The sequence below is a fragment of the Zootermopsis nevadensis genome, unplaced genomic scaffold, assembly GCF_977971745.1.
Source record: "Zootermopsis nevadensis isolate Lab colony 2312 unplaced genomic scaffold, Znev_1.0 Znev_ptg000032l, whole genome shotgun sequence".
Taxonomy (NCBI): Eukaryota; Metazoa; Arthropoda; class Insecta; order Blattodea; family Termopsidae; genus Zootermopsis; species Zootermopsis nevadensis.
The window spans coordinates 4,096,276-4,109,620 of record NW_028259164.1 but is presented as its reverse complement, the minus strand read 5'-3'; the positions used below and the strand labels follow the sequence as shown (position 1 = coordinate 4,109,620).

Here is a 13,345-nt window from a genome sequence, read left to right as displayed (position 1 = left end):
GCAGGTGCTATATATAGTGTGTACTGCGATTCAAAGGGATAAAATCAGGAAATCTAAAACAGGAATGAGGCCAGGAAAATTAAGGCCCTTCGTGTTCAAAAAGGTCCAGCGATCGACTTCCAGACTCGGCAACTTCACTGATAGTTTCTGTGACTTCGAGCACTCGCGATAAAATGCTGATTCTGCCTTAAAATGGGCCACGGATCCTTGCCACCTGATTCACGTCTGTTCATATCTCATCCTTTTCAGTAAAGAAAGTTTTCGAAGCAAGGACCTCGCAAATACGAGGACACTACTACTGACTACACGTGAAGAATCTTTTAAAGCAGCTGTAAACATGGCCGCAGGATCAGTTGCAGACACACTCAACCACTTTAACGCGCGATTCAATTTCCAGCATCGTGTAACATAATTCGCTATGGCAAGAGTTCATAAAATCATTGAGCTGACTAGATAATAGTTAACTGAGATGAAATATCGTTTATGGGTTCTTTGTCTGTTCCGATATCCCAGTAATTAAAATTATGTACATGTTAGTTCCATAACGAAATGACAGGAGTTACATGTTGCATGAACGCAAATGGTCCATTACACAACTTCCCGTTTCCGTTCGTGTCTTTTATGACGAGCTTCTCCGAGAACAAAATTCGCATTTACGATCGGTTTAACAACAGCGGTTACCCTTTCAGAGATGCCAACTCACACACAAACACCCCTCAGATCCCTTGTCCAGACGTTAACCGCGTGCATTTTGAAAGTGTAAGCACTAACACGAAAACGTCGCTTGTTCCCGTGGACGCGTGTTCGAGTCCCGTCGCACAGATCAGTTGTAACTGAGTGAACACGTGAACTGGGGACGCTGTTAGCCGAATTTTGAGCCCCAGTTGGCACGAGAAATAAAACAGAGGCAAAATGTATTTTATTTTCGAAATACGTAGAGACAGTTCTCGGTTTGATCAAATTCAACGGAAAATAATGTCGCAAAAATGGGTCAGCCATAATGCACCTCTGCTGCTCTGTGCAAACAGCAACACAGAAGTCAACGCTAACAAATGCGATGTGGACTGGACTGACGATGCACAAGGCACGGAAGAACGTTCAATTTCTTACGTGCTCCATTTTTTTAAAAAAAAAGTTATAAAATTTAAATTTCGCAATCTGAAACTCCTGATGGAAAAATGCAATTCAATTAGTTTAGAAAATACGACATTTATTTCAGTCTATATATTTAATTAGCCTGGCTTGTCAAAGGAGAAAATGCATGTCAAAGCAGACACATTATCTCTAATATTAGGAATTTGTAAATTCACATCACACGAGACACTGTCAGCGCTGGATCCCAGCAGAACGAGTTGTAATTATCTTGTAAAAAGCTTCCTTGTAATTAAAAGCAGCGGGATTCAAAATGCGGATCAAATATGATACATACATACATATATATATATATATATATGTACGTGTCTGTCGCTGCAATTTCATTTATGAAGTGCAAACCGCTGTTGAAGGGACAGGAGTCAGCGGTGGACTGGACTGTCGTGGCGCTGACAGCGTTCCCGTCCGCCTGTCAGCCGAGCGTTTTCGCCTAGCGCCATATTCGTAAAAATGCACCTAGAGACAGCGTCAGAGTTAATGCGAGGACGACACTAAAACTGGCTGATAGAAATAAATCCTTACAGATTCTCGGCTTACGTGAGGACTCACTTTCAAGTCCTTTGGGCCGTGTAACGTCGAACAGTTCAGGTCTATGAGAAAGATGAAGTGGAAATGTCGTGGCCTACTTTATGATATAGACTGTCCTTGTATTTTCCTGTAGGGACTGCGGAAATACACGGAAAACAGCAGTCGCTACGGCCTGTCTTCTAAAACTGAGATCTGAACACAAGACCACCTAGAGACGAAGCAGGAGTGACAAAGTCGAGTTTAATTAAAGGATGAAAGTGCGTGGATACAATTCAACCGCTTGCTGAGAACTCATAACCATTAGAATCCGCAGGAGACGGTCAGCGCTTTGAATTCGTCGCAGTACGAAGCGCGAGTTGTGTGTACTTTTGCAAGGCAGAAATAATTACAGAAATGACAAATTACGAAGCGCTTGTCGGCAGAATGTGAACACAGGGCAGTCAGCGCCAGCCCCAATTACGTGGTTTCGTTGCCATATGAAGTGTCTGGAAGTGAAACTGCCCAATCAGGACGCGGCTACACTGACGCAATCACTTGAGACAGCAGCGGCCATGTTTCAGAAGATTTTGTTCAGAAGAGCAACGCAGACCAATTCGGCGAAATCGTGTTCTTGTCTGAAGCCAATAAGCCACTTCGGCTGTCAGTACATGTGCAGCGCGTAGGGCGACTGAATAAAATCTTGTCGGTTTCCTCGAAAAACACTCCTCGCACCAGTGAATGTTTAACGACGCACAATGACACAGCCCGTGCCTGAATGAGCGAGCAGAAATGTCAGACGGCCACTAAAACAAGATGGACCGCAGTTTCCACGTGCTGTCACGTGTGAACTGGGTCCTGCCGCGTCAGTCTGCTGCTGTGCGGTGAGAATGAACACTGTAAATCGCCGCGGTTCTTCACCTGAAGCTCGATCAGCCTGTAGTTATAATCGGAAGGCTTGCAACATTAATCGACTTTTGATTTTAAGTCGCTCGTTAAAGAGCAGATTTCTAAGATACGTATCACGAACTAGTTTCGTAACAATCTGTTGGCTTTATCGCAGGCTGCCCTAATGGCGCGAAGTGTCAGCCCCGTTAATGATGATTGGCAGAGGGTTGTTCCGATTCGGACAAGCGGAGGATAAAACAACTGTGAACTGAGCGGAGATAAGCCCTGATGAAGGAGGCAGCAAGACCCTCTGAAAGGCCTGTGAACTTGAACAGGACAGAGTCAGGCTGGAGCGATCTCCTTTAACCTCGTGCGAGTGGAAGTTGGTGAAGTTGGTGAAGTTGGCGTAGGTAAACATTTGGGCCACACATTTCCTACTCAGCGCGATCTGAGTACACGCCTTGGCTTTTAAACTTCGCCTCAGAACACGTAATTACGAGAGCCCAAGCGATGACTACGAACGTGTGTGGGGCACATCGGCCGAGCTCACACACACGAATTACAATTGTCGCAAACTGGCGGCGAGACGGCTCGTCTGGAAATAGACGCAAACGAAGCTACGTTTTCCTACTGTCACCGGAACAGAGGACGCGTTATAACGTAAGAGCAGGCAAGTTCACACAGTTGAGGGCAGTGATATTTATGGTTACAGTAAAACAATAAAACTGGACTACGGATTAAACTCGGGTTAGGGGCGTCCGACCAGAGCAACGAGGCTCCTTGCTTTGCAAATAAAAGCCAAACATCGGCATTCGCGTTAGGCGACTGCGTTATTCCCCTGCAAGTAGATTACACGCAAGTCAGTGATACTAACGCGGTACTTTTGTGACTTCACGAAGAATTTGCTGTGAGGCCTTGCGAAAGTTTTAGCCGGAATCTTTATAATTCAGTGCAGTCTCAACCGAGAAACCTGAAAAGGAGCCATCATTTACCGGTTTATCCATTTGACTGCCGACCTCGATAAGGCACTTGGAGCTGGGACCGAGCGAGGCGTGGCAAGTGATCGGTCGGTCGGTCCGTCGTTAAAGCGACAACTTTCGGCTGCGAAACTGCGATTGGCTTCACTCCAGCACGAGATCGCCCCCCCCCCCACCCCCCAGGGCCCCGATCTGAAAACGTAATAAATCAGACTGAGCCAACAGCGGGACCGGCCGCGATTGTTTCAAATAAAAGAACTCGCGCGTTCTGACCACCGATACACGCGTTCTTCCTCACTTCGAGTGTGTGACGTCACTCCACTGTAGGCAGGAGACGACGAGGGAAACGGTAACACAGCACAGAGGACCATGAGAGACACACTGATAGCTCTGCTTTTGAAACACCTTGTAATCAGCATTGACTACATCAATATCGTCATACGATACACTACCGGCAGCTTCTCCCGCCATTCTACTGCAGAAGCAATTTAAGTTTAATCCGCGTGAACGGCGGACGTGGAAATGCGCGGACACGTGTCAAAGGGCAGACGATAAAAAGCCATCAAAAGGCGGATGTAGCGCCCGTGATGATCCTCTGCCGCCTACTTAACGAAGTTCTTCCCACACGACCCTGGAGCGTGTCATCGGTTAATGAAAGTTCATCCCTTCCAACAGAACATGTAGCAGCGTATGAATGTTTAAGATCCGCATTCCATCGGTTTCTGCCTTCACCCACGAAGTTTGCTCGAGATGTTTGACGATACCTGGCAACGAAGCCTCCCTTTGCACCAGAACCCCGACGACATTCGGTCCTCTGGCACCAGCCAGACGCAGGCTGTGGAAGAAGAAGAAGCCAGAGAACATCCGGACACAACGCGGAGGAAGTCGCTGGAGGAAAGAGACAGACTGAAAGACACTGGCGTAGATGGGAGGATAATATTAATATTAAGGATACGGGGATGAGAGCGTGCTTCTGATTCTTCTGACCTAGGATGGATTTCGATAGTGGGCTCTTGTAAACACAGAAACGGGAGAACCGACTGAACGGCTGAGCTACCATCAGTTTGCCATGAAGGGCTCATCTTTCACGCAGTCTGTCAAGACGTAAAAGAGCATGTGACTTTCCTAAACATGGCGACACAGCGCACTGCAACGAATCGCCTTGTAGGGCCTACTCTGTTGTGTTTTGATCCGGCCCCTTCAATGCTCTCACCGACGCCAGAGCATCGTGGGGATTGTACCCCGCGCCGAATCCACTCCCAAATCTCGATTAGCGTCACATTTTGCAACTTGGGATTTGATTACGTTAGGCCCTCAGAATGCACGACTTTCATCACTAGATTCTGACCATCTCCAGACTGCAGAGACGCTGTTAATACAGAAATATTCCAATTTTGTAAGAGCTATTAAGTAGTGCGTTGAGTGTGAGGCCGCAGTGAGCTCGTTTCCTACACCATCTGCACTTTATATACAGACAGACAGACTGACTTCCTCTCGAAATATTACAAAGGCATTCGACGACTGAATAAAACCTTGAGGGACGAGGCAGTGTCTCAAGTGGGAGTTTGCGTTTGAGAGAGGCTGCACGTCTGAAAGTTAGGAGATCAGCAGTTCTCTTGCCTCATTGTTTCGTTACAAGCATTTCTGTGTTTGCTTCCTTAATAACTGGATGGGGCAGAGGCCCCCCGTTCTGCCAGCTAAGAAATTATTACGCTTTTATATATTCCGAGTGCTCTTCACCGACTTCACAAAAGCCGACAACTGGACCGTGTCTCTGGCCTGCTAATGCAGTCAACGACCTAACACCTAGTTTATCATCTATTTTAATATTATCCTCGTGTTCCTTTTCCTTTATTATGTCTTTCCTGCACCCGGGGAAGGCAACGAAGAACAGCTTCTGTATCTTTAATGCAAATTAATGGAATGAGCTGTCAGCAAACTCGCATTTGCGGAGTTTGTTTCAGTGTTACTTCGCGTGGCTGCAGGATTTTTAGTCTTGAGATTTACGTAATGTTGATTATCACTTCGTGTGTGGTTTCCTTGAGATACTGCCTTTTTGAGAAGTCGTCGTGTGCCCGCGAGTCAGAAATAAAAGCACGAAAGAAAGTGTCTTCATTCTGGACGCAAAATAAATCCTCGGGGGGGAAAACAGGAGCACGGAGACACTCGTGCGACGTGTTTTAACCTGTCACGGCGCAAGACGGCTCTTGAGCTAAACGAAACGCACTGCTACAAACTAAACTAAACAGCGAATCTCTTCTGGGCGTCACGGACCCCTGTTGACTTCGAAGTTTTGAAAAATGACCAGGACTGCTCCGTCGCATTTATTCTCCATTCTGACCACTTCGCGGGGGGTCAATACGTGGCCAGATTCATATCAACGGACGCTAGGCTAAATGGGATCGGATAAGAGCATGTCTGTTGCCTGAAAACTCGTATAAAAGTTCGTTCTGACACGTGGAAAACGAAGCAGCGCGTCACATTTTGTGCCGGGCTTCTGTGATCAATGCGACTTCTCGGTTTATTGCAACCGCAAAGCCAAATCAATTTCCATGCTCCGCCCGACAGAGAATGTCCATTAATTATTTGAGGGCTCAAGTAATGGATAATTATGTACACGTATGTCGTCGAGTGGACACCGCCACATTAAGCTCGCGAGACTGCAGGAAATGTCACTAAAGTATGTTATTAATTTAATTTCAGGCGAGTGATCCATGGAAAGAGGGCGTGTCAGTAGCTGCTGAATCCGAAATTAAACAAAACAGGAAGAGGCTAAGCAGAGTTACTAATCCCCATACAAACGCGAGCTCGGAGATTTGCTTCAATAAAAGAAAAGAAACTGACGATGTCCTTACACTGGGATCAAAGAGCAAACAGGCCTCGGCAGTGTTCGTTGTCTCACACAAACGGAGGAACGTGATTCTTCCCCGGTCGAAAGCGACAGGGGTGTACAGAGTGGTGCGTCGGACAAGGCGCGAGGAGCGCGAGGCAAGGAGAAAACCCTGTCATGCGCAGAAAACACAGCAAATTCGTCGTTTGTGCACTTCGATGCGCCCTATTACGATCAATCGAAGTGGGCGGGGCATACGAGAAATCGCCATACAATTTTAGCCGTCAAGCTGATATTCGCTAAGCTCGTTTCAAGACATCTCCCACCTTTTATGAAACCCGAAAATTCATTGCCGTGTTCAAAAGAGCCCGCAAATGGACCGTATCCTCACACAGTCACACTGAGATCGACTTTAATATTGTTTTACCATCTATTCCTAGGTCTTCCATTTGGCCTCCTATCTTCAGGTTTTGCGACGTAAATACTCCGTGCATTTCCCGCCTTTTCAATGCGTGCTGCATGCCCTGTCCATCTCGTCATCTTACATAACACTAGTTGCTAAAGCGTAGAAATTATGAAGGCCGTCGTTAAGCAATGCTCCCGCCTCTTTTGTTCTGAGCCCCGCTCTCAAAAATCTCCGAATCTGTATCACACGAAGAGATGCCAAATTTTACACCCGAATAAAACTACGAGCTGAATGCTCAAGTGCGCCCATTTCTGGTGCCGTAAGAGCAGTGTCTCTTACACCGGACTCGTGAGTCCATCCGCGAACTCGAAGTGTTAATTAAGAACGTGGATCGTAGAAACAAGGACCCAGCCGGCGCTGTGAGCTACGGGGTCATTTAAGTAATTGGCCGTCCAATGCACGGATTTCTGTAGCAGCAAGATTGATAGCTGAAGGGCTGAAGGGCTGAAGTGCGCCGTCCGGACAGCGTCGGAAATTAAAATGTCCTCCCTCATCCTCGTTCTATCCGCTCCAGCTGGTTGTTTCAGAGCGCTTATTGCAGTCGGCCTGTATCTTTCGCCGTTTCATAATCTGGTCTTGACTGAGTTGTAACTTATTCATGCGCGCAAAGTTTTGTTATTTATCACTTCACATATTTCGCCTTTCAGAATAATCTACTAACAAAATGTGACTTTTAAAATTTTAATAATCTCCGTCGCATACGCAAGATAACTTTTACAAGACGCTGCTTCTGCAGCTCACAAAACACAGTGTTCTGACTGTAGAGCCTGTCACATGCTTTCCACACGTCTACAAGACTTTACACAGAAACGTAGGGTGTTTCAAAACAGTGGACTCTATACTTTAATGCTCGTTTCATTGAACATTCGAGTGGGCTACAACGTGGGCCAAAGATTAGTTGCAAAACCACTACTTTAAATTACACGGAAAAACTCATTCAGAATATGAAAATAAAATGCTGAAGCGTCTGATTTAACTTTTCGTTCGAGTGATTCAAAGTCTGACACGTGACAGTAAACCAGGAACTAATAAAATAAAAAGAATTGTCTCGGAAATAATTGTGAACACTTTGCAGAAACAGCGCTTAAACGTGTTAACGAAGTGGGAAGTCTAGCCCGAAAACATTTTACGACTTCTACTCGCAGTGAATGTACGGCACTCCTTAATTTTCCATTAAATTTTTGCGTTAAAACGATTTACATTTAATCACAGCAGAAACAAGCCGCGTCGTTTTACTAGACTTAAGTGGTACTAAGAGCCCCGAAACGATACATTAATGAGTCTGTACGCTCTATTAAACCTCAGCAGAGACCAACACGACGAACAACCACCAAGCGAAAATATGAGGCGATGCAGTTGACGGCATTAAGTATTAACATCCATTATGTGGGACGAAAACTCGTAAAGTTTAATCTGTAAACTTACAGCCGCTAACCCACACATGACATAAAAACAGTAAGCCAACAACAACAACAACAAAGAACGTGAGGGACTTCAACACTTCTTCAGACCCAGCGTACATTTTAGAGGGCTGTAATGAAATCCTTAGATTATTACTGAATATTTTAAAGGTATTCTTGGATTCTTCCTCAACATGTGGCGAAAGACCTGTCTTTACCCGTACCAATTCACTAGCAAACCGTAGATTTCACACGTCAAGAAACAAAAGTTGGTCTCCACATTTCAGAAGCAAAGGCCCTAATTTCAAACGTAAGAGATTCTGGTGATTCATAACTAGAACAAGGAGCTTACAAAAGACGGCACAAGTCGTCATTGACTGCCGAATTATTGATTGTCAAGTCGATAAAATGTTCACGGTGGCTCAAGACTAGAAAAATGCGAATTTTGCCAGTGTGATATGACATCTTTTCCTCCGTCAAGGCTCTGTAACCAAGCGAGTGGCTCCTACTCTAACATGTATCCATGGCAACTGGGGGAAAAAATAAACAGGGGTATTGCTCTACTCTGCATGCGGGTCTGTTTCATTTAAATGCGGGGCTGTTAACTCACCTCCTGCGCCTTTTTCATTCTCGTCACGCAAACGGCAAGACAATGAAAGTTAATAAAATAATTATCGTTGAATCGGCACGACTGAAGAGAAGCTGTAAGTGCTGACACGAGGCAGGACTCGCACATCAGAGCTTTGAACGGACTGTACTGAGCGACAGTGAAGCAAATATATCGGCCTTGCGCGTTGTTAAATTCGCTTGTGCTGCTTAAAATATAAATCAGTTCGCTAATAAAAGATGCGTTCTGATACGATCACAACAGGACGCACCAACCTCTCGCACGCCCTAAATAAATCAGTTTCCAGACAAAACAGTCCGTCAATGCGGATGGATTACGTTTTAACGCTGTGATTGACGAACTGACAATCTCATAAGGCGAATGGGCGACTACGCTTCTGACGACATTAGACGGCGGGGGGCCATGCTGAGAGAAGCAAAATGCGTGGAGAAACACACGCTGGTGACTCGCAAAGTTTAGGCCTCAAATTATTTCCGGCAAAAAAATTAGAAAAAATAAAAACAACATTTATAGGAAACAGCTGAATTTTGCTGTCCTAATACGCACTTAAATTACAAACACTATTTTTCTCTGATTTCTTCGTGGGAAAGAAAGTTTTTTGCGACCGTCGTAAATGAAGCTGAAGTCAATTCGCCTTACCTGAGCCACGCCTCCTCAGGGGGCGGTCGATCTAACGACACCATGCCTGTGTCGCCGCGACATTCTTCACTGGCACTAACGACACTTAGCTACTTGTTACGCACAGCGGACGTAGTGAAGGACGCAGAGCACACCAAGAACTCACGCATGGTTAGCACCCCCCCGGTTACGCACCAACAAAGCCAATAAGGAAACTTTAGTGATTTATTTGCAGGACGGGGTATAATTCATTCATCTTCGTGTTCCTAATCTTTCGGGAAGGCTTCTTTCAAAAACCACTCAGGACTTCACGTTCGCAACTTCTTTGCACTGCAATTTATAACCAATAGCTGCTCGACAACTTCCTCACAGAAGCCCGGGCTCCTCCTTTGTGTGTCTGTCCGTCTGCGATAACAGCGAGCGAATCCCTGACAGGACGCAATCCGACGGGAGAGCAGACGCCGAGCGGGGACGCACTACCCACTGATCGCCAACTTCCCGCATTACACACTGCTGTGTCCCAGCCCCTGTCGACCGCGCAACGCAACCACGCGGCACTGCTCGCACAGCGAAGATTCTCTCGTCTTCCTCCGCCGCACTCTGCGTCTCAGGAGTTTATTAACGCCCAAATTGTGAAAGACTCGACGGAGTCCTCAGAACCAATTGTCCGCCACCTTTTAAAGAAACCGGGGTTAATCATCGCGCTGGCACGAGCCAGAAACGGAACGATCCCATGCCAGTTTAATCCAGTTCTGACCTCCATCGTGTGTGCTACATTCCGCGCCCATCTCACCCTCCTTGGTGTGATCACCTGCTTAGAGCCTGCTACTTAGTCGGTGGCAAGTCGAAGGCCTTCTCTTCATTTCCTTGCGAGACACCAATTCCACTGGCGCATTTAAAAAGTCCTGCATAACGAGAAGATTCCGTTCTCAGATGCGGGATGAGAAAACACAATTAACTGCGCAGTAAGAAGCATCGCGGAAAATTTAATCCGCTCTTAATTTCTTCTTGGATTTAATTCCGGAAGCAAAAACGTAGCTCACATCCACAACAAATCGCATTCCGTCAACAGACAAGCTCACGGATGACTGACGGACAAAGTGAACAACTACTGGGAGATTGAAGAAATTCTTCGTCAGCGGCTTCAGACTTTTCAGGCAGTCTGTACTGTGTTTATACACACCTCACATGGTGTCGCAATGCAGATAATTAATGAAAATATGCGCACCAACACTGATTAATCTGCGTTCGTGTGGACAAAATGCATGTACACGGCTTTCAGCTGTCCTCACTTAACAGCTAAAACCAGGCCTCGCTTTATTAACCCCATTTATATGCTGAAAGAGACTGGTTCCTAGCCAGTCCCTGCCAGCGGGCTCAATACACGCAGCTTCCCATTTGCGCGTCGTCACAGTCGGAACCAGAGGCCGCGAATACAACGGATTTCCTGACGCCTTTGTCTCTCGAGCGAAATTTTGCTGTCGATTAAATCAAGTGCGGAAAATGTTTGCCACTTTCCAGTTCTGTCCTCGCATGTCGTGCGGCTGAGATGAGAAATTCGTACAAAATTTCGGTCGGAAACCCTAAAGAGACCACTTAAGAGAGACGCAGGCTTAGATGGGAACATAATTTTGTATGAATAAAAGCAAACAGGGAATTTTGTCTGCAATTTATATTAACATCTTCACAGAACTTCGTTCTTCTTGCGCGGTGTTTCGTCCTCATCTCTTTAAACACGTCAGCATCGCGTTCACAAGGCCCCTCGCACCGACGGCAAATGCGAATTTAATTTCGCTGTCTGACACGGGAGAAGGGGATAAAATATCGAGGCAAAAACCAAAGTCGACCGACGAATCGCTTCTCATCGCAGCGGAACTCCATTCGAAGGGCAGTCGCAGGAACACACAGCCACTGAGCATGCGACGCGGAGCAGGGCACAGGGACATCTCCGTGCCTGTCCCTGAAGGGACGCCACTTTGTACCGACAGCAGGCGCACTCATAGTTTATACATCACTTGAGGTGTCTTCAAGGGACAGATGGACGCGTGAGAAGGCGGTCGTCTATTGATCAGGCACCTCACGTGTGTTGAAGTTTGCGTTTCGGGCTTTCAAGGACAGAGACCCTGTCTCAAACAAATAAAATAAACTACCAGAAAACTTTATGAAGATTTACACTTGCAGGCCTCAGGTTCAAAATGATTTTGCCATCCCAGTAACGATAAAATTTGGTTGAATGTTTTTTATTATTATTATATTTGTGCAATCTGCTGTGGCCTGCAGTGTTCACATTCCTTGTGTAGCGAAGTTTCGTTAATCAGCGCACAAAGTATTCCTAAAATTAAAACAATTGCATTTATCATTACGTTCATTACAGCCCTCAACTTAAGCTCTTTTGTAGTTTTCAGGAATTTATTTAAGCACAGAACTAATGGGGCGTCCCTGATTGCAGGAAGTACTCCTCTTTTAAAGACAGAAATAAATACGAAATTTAATTGGAATTCGTTGTTCGAGGGCGCTGCTGGTGAGGATTGCCTAAGATTGCAAATAATAAAAAAAAAGTTAAACATTTCCAAGATATTCAGCGATGTTAAAAATTTTGGTGCGTAGTGAACCACAATAAATTATATTAGTATCTTCTTCCACAAATACGCGCTTCAAAATGGGGTTTAATTATCTTTATAAACCTCCTTCACCTACCTTTTCTAAAGTAGACTCTTTACTTTTCCTCCCAGAGCTGAGTATTGAAATCGTCAGTTCCCAGCATTGAAACGGCTCCAAAAACACGAGTCCTTTTTTGCTGCTAGTATCAAAAGACGTCGTTCATTGTTTGCAAGTCCGCCTGGAGGGAAGGGAATTTTCTAAGACACGTCGTCGGAAAAAAGTTACATTTGTGTCACGTTACGGGGTCTTTGCTAAGAGTAAAGTCACGTGATCGTTCATTTCTCTCCACATGTGAACTTTAAAGCCACGTTACGAACTCAGATGCAGTGTCGAAATTGAAAAAAGAAAGAAAAATATTAATTTCGGATGCCAAATATTAGTAACGAGTAAACAGAACTTTGTGTCTGACGCATAAAAGCTGGGATCACGAAAATTCACATACAAAAGTAGGTTCAAAGCTTTTTCTGTTGAAGTGCAATTCCTAAAGGCAGCGTTTAGATTGAGTAATCTCGAAAATCACTAGACTCCCGATTTTTGTTGCCGGGCAGTTCGGAATATGTCGGCTCCTCGTCCACATCCAAAAGTCGGAAGCCTTCGCACGCCTGGCAGCCGACCTCTCAGACCGAGGGAACAGCAGAGATTCAGGGAGTTCGGGACGGGGCAGAACTCGGCTTGATTCAAGCGTAATCTTGAAGCTCGTTAAGCGCTCCGAGGCTCGTCCCTTGTGGAAATACGTCACTGTGCAATGCAAATTAAGTTTACGTCGGGCATTACAGCACAAACACTGACCAAGAAGCGAGAGGCTACTCCGTGTTCCCTTCCGTAACAGACCGTCACGAACGGGCACAAATCTCTTGTTGCCATGCGTGCTACATGCCCCGGCCTCGTTGATTTCATTACTCACAGAAAATCCTGTGAAAACTTACAACTTACGAAGTTCCTCATCACGCAATTACTACCGTCTTCCTGCTAAACCTCTCTAGCAACCCCCACCCCCCGCACTCGGCGCAAATCAGACTCAGTTGGTGTCCATTAAATGTGGCGTTTAATCTTCAATTCTTCTGCTTTTATTTCCTGGAGTACGGCAAATCGTGGTTTCTCCGAGACCCGCCAGTTCAAGTGCCGCCGAGTCGACCAATCTCGTCTGCGCGCGCGGAATTATCTTGTGTGATTGGAGGTTTATGATCTTGCGTTGGCACTGCTGAACGGCGAACACTTCAA

The 13,345-nt window shown here is 45.8% G+C and overlaps 1 protein-coding gene across 2 annotated transcripts in view; it reads right to left on the bottom strand.

The window, feature by feature from the left end:
* Positions 1 to 13,345, bottom strand: part of LOC110827774 (Kv channel-interacting protein 4) — a 94,324-nt gene that overhangs the window by 76,299 nt on the left and 4,680 nt on the right. Inside the window, exon 1 of one of the 2 annotated variants that reach the window (XM_087359703.1) lies at positions 9,485 to 9,560. The exons of the other annotated variant lie outside the window; for it this stretch is intronic. The gene's annotated coding sequence lies outside the window, so the exon portion shown is untranslated. Of the gene's footprint in view, positions 1 to 9,484; positions 9,561 to 13,345 lie in introns of those variants that run through there. 2 annotated transcript variants of the gene reach the window in all.